Raw genomic sequence first — 7,385 nt, forward strand, 5'->3', positions numbered from 1 at the left:
CATGTTAATTAGCAGTAGTAGTAGATGTTAATTAGTACTAGGGTTCATACATAATGATTTTTAGTAGTAGTAGTAAATGTTAATTAGTAGTAGTGATGGTACTAGTTAACTAGGGCAGTATGGTTAATAGTAGATGTTTTAGTTAAGGTAATAATAGATGTTAAGTAGTAGATAATGTTGATGTTAATTAGTTCAGTAGGGTTTAGTTTTTGAATTGAGTTTGTTTAACTAGATGTTAATTAGGGCAGTAGGGTTTAGTTTAGAGTAAAGTAATTTAGTTCAGTAGTTAACTAAATATAATCTATATTTGGTTTTTGAATTGAGTTTGAGAGAGCATGAGATTTGTGTAGATTTTCTTGTAGTGTCAAATGCTAGGACATGCAAATTTTAAGTGGTCAGGATATATGCAAATTCCTCAATTGTGTTTGCACATGCATGTTTCGATTGTGCCCAAGTGGCCTTTTGTTGTTTCCACGGAATGAAGCCGAGTGGTCTATGTTTTTCCGGAATGTTGATTCATTTCCGTTTCGGCAAATTTCAGGTTCTCGATTTGTCCACTTTTTAGCAAAGGTCATGCCGAAATTTTCGGTGAATTTCGGCATGACTTGTGCTACAAACTAGGACATATTGAGTGCCCGGGATTTGCCGTATCGGGAAGGAGTCAACGTTCCTATAAAACAATAGGCCCTTTTTATGTCATTATTCATTTTATTAGGTCTAGAATTAATTGACTAGATTTAATCATAGGAAACATGGCTAGCAACGATGAAGGACATGGTTCTGGTGATTGCGACGACGTCTATCGGGCGACAGACGAATTTTTGAGCCTTGCCGACGATCAACCGATGTTGTTGCTGGGCCCACCGGTGGCATCGGGGACTGAGATTGACACGCAGACCGGTGCAGGGACTGAGACCGGTGCTGAGACTCAGACCAGCATCGAGACCGGCGCTGAGACTGAGACCAGCGTTGCCTCGGGGAGCGGAGCCGGTGTAGAACCGAAAGCAAAGAGGCAATGACTTCCTAACAAACTCAGGACTACTAGACTGGTGGTCACGGAGGTGGACGACGACAATTTTCAACCAAACACACCTAAGGAAGCGTGTGCGTGCTACGACAATCAAATAGGCTGCATCGTACGGACAACCGCCACCATCAATGATGAGAAACTACAGAAGATAGATAATATGAGGCCCTCCCTCCTAAAGAAGTTTCACCAGATATTCTTGTTCCCGGGCCAGAATGAAAAGGATTATGAAGATCCAGATAAGGACCCGACAATGAAGAAGATAAACAAACACGCCATGACCAAGTTTAGCGACGCGTTGGCTGCCTGGAAAACAAGGGTGAAAGCAAGGATCATCTACAAGAAGGAACCTTACTCCGAGATTGTAAAGGATAATTCGACAATCACGGAAGAGAAGTTTCAAATATTCAAGGAGGCTTGCAAGGTTGAAGCTGCGAAAAAGGTCTAAGTACATGAAGGGGCTTCAAGAGAGGAACATTGGGAGCCACCACCTCGGAAGCCGTGGTTACGGCAGGAAGAGGTCCAAATGGGCCAAGGAGGACGCGAAAGCTGCGAGTCTGGGCATCCCAGACCCCTTGGCGGAATTCACCGTCCCGCAGGAGCGTGACGTCCTCAGGGCCCGGCACCATTGGGACCCAGTGAAGGAGGTTTACGAGACAAACCCGGTCACAACGGAGTTCATTAGACTGCTGGTAATTTTAGTTTCTGATCAATTCGACTGCACACGTTAGTCATATTTGTAAACGATCCTTGTGCCTTTTGTAGAGAGAGCAGCACAGGATTGTGGCCGAAAGCGACTCGTTGTCTGAGGCATTGGCGAGGCCCAAGTGGGACACTCCATTCAACCGGGCATTGAACATATTGAAACGACTCTCGGTGGAGAATCGACCGTCGTATGGATGCATGCAGGGTGTCGGAGACAGCACCACATGGAAGAAGTACTACCGTGAGACCACGAAGGAGAGAAAGGAAAGACGGAGGTTAACTAAAGAAAACATCAACAAGAAGGTTGAGATTGCGGTTAAGAAGAAATCATCTCAGACAGTCGCAACAGCGGTAGCTGCCGCAAAACAGGTGGTTGCAGATATGTCTACTTCCTTGGTTCCGGCCGTTTTCAATTGGACTAGGCAAAATCCAGAAAAAAATGCAGCAGACTTTCTCCTTGCTGACTTCTTGGGAAGCATCTCGACTAGCGTTGCACCAGCAACTGCTCCCACACTGGCTCCCGCACCGGTTCCCGCACCGGACGTGCTTGGTCGTGCTTCATCTTTGGCTGAGCTCGATGCCCTCATGGTATCTGTCACATGGGCCCCCTTCAATAAATGTATAATCTCTTATTTTCGTTGCCTTTTGGATGTCTCACGTCGCAGACTTTTCTTTGTAGGCCGACGAAACCCTGTGCACCATATTGTACACCGTCGGCGACCAGAAGGTGGACGTGGGGAAGGCGACGATAATGGAGCCGAAGGAACCATTGTTCACAGCCAGCCGATCCCCCCGAACGTCTTCAAGGTTTCCATGGCCAGTGTCAAACCGGGCCACGAGAATTTGCCTCCTCTGATACTAGTGGAGGATGACGACGAGACCCCGTGGCGGCTTGGTGATTGTTGCAATGGGTGGGTCCTGTTGTGGCCAAAGAGTCCGCTTCGTCTGGAGGCGGCCGGGAGCACACCCACGAGCACGCAGCCTCAGCATGGTATGAACATCAACACCCCACCTACCCAATTAGCATCGGGTGTCGGGTTGGGTGATAGCGGATGGGGTAAGGAAGAGGATCCATTAGTCGCTGATGATGTCGCCATGGATGAGGACGAGGATGACGATGGCACTCAACAGTATGTCTATACTCATGCCTACTCAGGGTTTGAGCGTCATGAGTCGGTGCTTGAATTGCTGTCTCCGGAGGCTGAACGTATTATGGACGACCTTCCGGTAGTAATGAAGTCTAGGAAGAGAGCAAGGAAAGGCAAAAAAGATGATTCTATGATCCAGCCGCCTCAGCAGCCTCGGCTTCAGGACCGTATAGATATCCCCGATGCGGATAAATGGCATATCTCTGGTCAACCAATCCTACCTGCAAGAGTGCTAGGGATCAGATTCGGTGATCTAAGGAGACTTCATGATGATGTGTTGCGGATAGAGAAAGGCCTCATCGCCTCGAAAGATCCAGGATACCCACTCTACGTGGTTAACGTTCCGCGACAAATGTCGTAAGTCGACTGCTTCCCCATGGATAAGTTCTCCCTTCGATTCGATTACATATTCGACATGTTTCACGTGAAGAAGCTGGATTTTACGTTTGTCCGCCTTTATGCCTTGCACATGAACTACATCATCGGGGTTGAGCAGATACCTCATATCTGTGTCGCTGACCCGTACTACATGCACGAGGGCTTCTTGGGAGTCTGCGCAATGCATCGTGAATACGCGAGGGAATACACCGTCAGTTTCATGCTCGCCAATAAGGACAAGGAGGCGATTCTCATGCCTTATAATCCTGTGTAAGTCATCCGCGCGGGTATCCTTCCTTCGATTTCAATCATTCTTTTGCATGGTGGAGGCTAATTAATTTGAGGTGTACTTATTTTGCTCAGCGGCGGACGCGCTGTCCTCATCATCCTCTACCCCCGATACTCCCACACTCTTTACTTGGACTCGTCAAAGAACATTCACAAAAAGGATTACACCCACATCAAGTATGTTCTCGACAGTGCTATGTTTTACTACCAAGCACGGGGTGGAGAGGTCAAGGACAAGAAGAGAAGGGGCGGCAGGCTCACCTTCGGCCATAAGACCGACTTCTGTTGCATCCATCAACCGAGCGATTCTCTTAATGATGGATTCTATGTCCTACACCACATGCTGGAGTACAGACGGGATCACCAGAACATTCGCATGTCACCTAGATCCGGCAATGCCCATATTCTGCAATGGGCAAAGGACGTAGGAGATATCGAGGATCATCGACTTCGAGCTGAGTTCTATAACATCCAACGCGAACTTGCCCAAATCATCATGAAGGAGGTCGTCGGAAAAACAAGGATGTTCTACGAAGAAGGACAAATGTCACGGGAAGACGTCCGAACATGGGTAGCCTCTCAGCGTCTCGACATGAAGCCTTTCACTAAGCTCGGGGAGTATCTCTCTGACATGGATGGATGGCATGACATGTTGGAGTGATTGTCGATATATGACAATGTGTCCATTTAGTTCGTACTTTCTGTATGACAAAACTTTGAGTTATGCACGGTGAAACTTTATTAGTGATGTAATTAAACCGTCCTCCTCCTCGACTAGCGAAGATCACTCTAGTTAGGGCATTTTGGGTACGATGAACTTTGTTATTTATGCTTATGATATGTTGTCTCTATTTTTGTCAAGTCTGTCTCTTTTTGTTGCTCAACTATATATGTTACATATCATCGACTCATGTGACGATGCAGGTGCATAGATCATCGATGGCGAAGAAGTGCTACGCCAGGAGTATACATACGACGAGTGGCCGGAGTGTCAGGCCCAGGTGTACCAGTTTCCGGTTTCCGAGTGACAGCCAGTAGTTAGTTTAGATTCACGCTAATGCGAGAGAGGGATACGAACTCATGTACTGCATAGTTCCGCTCTCACTCAAAGTGATAGCTCTTCTCGCGTATATCATTGTTTAGATGGATGACGATGTATTTGCAAGTAACCGAGACTTGTTTTGCTATTTTCGAGATGATGACGAGAGACCACTTTGTGTTGGATGATGATTACGATGATGACATGATTTGATGAGACTAATTGTATGTATACGCTATGATTACATTTGTATGTGTATGATATGCTAAAGGTTATTGTATAAAGACTATTCAAATACAAAACAAATATGCAGAAAATAATAATAAAACTAGTAGTAGCGAGGGAAAAAAAGTTAGCAGTAGTGCCGCCTTACCAGTAGCGCTTCCCTGTAAAAAGCGCTGCAGATAATATCAGCAGCGCTCTTCACTGAAGCGCGCTACAGCTATCCATGTATAGCAATAGCGTGGGACGACATGCGCTACTGCTACACATTAGCTGTAACGCCTTATCAGTAGCGCATCGTCCCGCGCTACTGATAGGCCTAAAACCCGCACTGCTGCTAGGCTTTTCCCTAGTAGTGATAGGCATCACGTCCGTGACAAGTAGACCGACTCTTGCTTGCATCTACTACTATTACTCCACACATCGACCGCTATCCAGCATGCATCTAGAGTATTAAGTTCATAAAGAACGGAGTAACGCATTAAGAAATATGACATGATGTAGAGGGATAAACTCATGCAATATGATATAAACCCCATCTTTTTATCCTCGATGGCAACAATACAATACGTGCCTTGCTGCCCCTGCTGTCACTGGGAAAGGACACCGCAAGATTGAACCCAAAGCTAAGCACTTCTCCCATTGCAAGAAAGATCAATCTAGTAGGCCAAACCAAACTGATAATTTGAAGAGACTTGCAAAGATAACTTAATCACACATAAAAGAATTCAGATGAGATTCAAATATTTCTCATAGATAAACTTGATCATAAACCCACAATTCATCGTATCTTGACAAACACACCGCAAAAAGAGTTACATCGAATAGATCTCCAAGAAGATCGGGGAGAACTTTGTATTGAGATTCAAAGAGAGAGAAGAAGACATCTAGCTCATAACTATGGACTCGAAGGTCTGTGGTAAACTACTCACAACTCATCGGAAGGGCCTTGGAGATGATGTAGAGGCCCTCCATGGTCGATTCCCCCTCCGGCGGAGCGCCGACGAAGGCTCCAAGATGGGATCTCGTGGATACAGAAGGTTACGGTGGTGGAAATAGTTTTTTGTGGTGCTCCTCGATGGTTTCAGGGTATGTGGGTATATATAGGAGGAAGAAGTAGGTCGGTGAATGCTCGAGGGGCCCACGAGGGTGGGGGGCGCGCCCACTTGTAGGGGGCGCGCGGGCACCCTTGTGGCCGCCTCCTCTGTTGCTTGACGTCCACTCCAAGTCCTTTGGATCACGTTTGTTCCAAAAAGATCGCTCCCGAAGGTTTCATTCCGTTTGGACTCCGTTTGATATTCCTTTTCTTCGAAACACTGAAATAGGCAAAAAAAAACAGTAATACGGGCTGGGCCTCCGGTTAGTAGATTAGTCCCAAAAATGATATAAAAGTGTAAAGTAAAGTCCGTAAACATCCAAAACGGGTAATATAATAGCATGGAACAATCAAAAATTATAGATACGTTGGGGACGTATCAAGCATCCCCAAGCTTAATTCATGCTCGTCCTCTAATAGGTAAATGATAAAAACATAATTTTTGATGTGGAATGCTACCTAGCATAATTCTCAATGTAATTTTCTTTATTGTGGCATGATTGTTCAGATCCAAATAATTCAAGATAAAAGCTTATAAAACATAAAAATAATAATACTCAAAGCATACTAACAAATAATCATGTCTTATCAAAAATGCATAGCCAAAGAAAGCTTATCCCTACAAAATCATATAGTTTGGCTATGCTTCATTTTCATTACACAAAATACTCCCAGCATACACAACCCCGGTTTCAGCCAAGCAATTGGTTCATACTTTTTAACGCGCTTTAGCTTTTTCAACTCTTACGCAATACATGAGCGCAAGCCATGGACATAGCACTATATGTGGTATAAGGTGGTTGTGAAGACAAAAAGGGGGAGAAGATAGTCTCACATCAACTAGGCGTATCAACGGGCTATGGAGATGCCTATTAATAGATATCAATGTGAGTGAGTAGGGATTGCCATGCAACGGATGCACTAGAGCTATAAATGTATGAAAGCTCAACAAAAGAAACTAAATGGGTGTACATCCAACTTGCTTGCTCACGAAGACCTAGGGCATTTTGAGGAAGACCATCATTGGAATATACAAGCCAAGTTCTATAATGAAAAATTCCCACTAGTATATGAAGGTGACAACATAGGAGACTCTCTATCATGAAGATCACGGTGCTATTTTGAAGCACAAGTGTGGAAAAAGAGATAGTAGCATTTTCCCTTCTCTCTTTTTCTCTCATTTTTTTATTTTTTTATTTGGTGGGCTCTTTGGCCTCTTTTTTGGGTGGGCTCTTTGGCCTCTTTTTTTTAAAGTCCGAAGCCTCATCCCGACTTGTGGGGGAATCATAGTCTTCATCATCCTTTCCTCACTTGGGACAATGCTCTAATAATGAAGATCATCACACTTTTATTTAATTTAAACTCAAGAATTACAACTCAATACTTAGAACAAAATATGACTCTATATGAATGCCTCCGGCGGTGTACCGGGATATGCAATCAATTAAGAGTGACATGTATGAAAAATTATGAAAGTGGCCT

The sequence above is a fragment of the Triticum dicoccoides genome, chromosome 2B (genome assembly GCF_002162155.2).
Source record: "Triticum dicoccoides isolate Atlit2015 ecotype Zavitan chromosome 2B, WEW_v2.0, whole genome shotgun sequence".
Taxonomy (NCBI): domain Eukaryota; kingdom Viridiplantae; phylum Streptophyta; class Magnoliopsida; order Poales; family Poaceae; genus Triticum; species Triticum dicoccoides.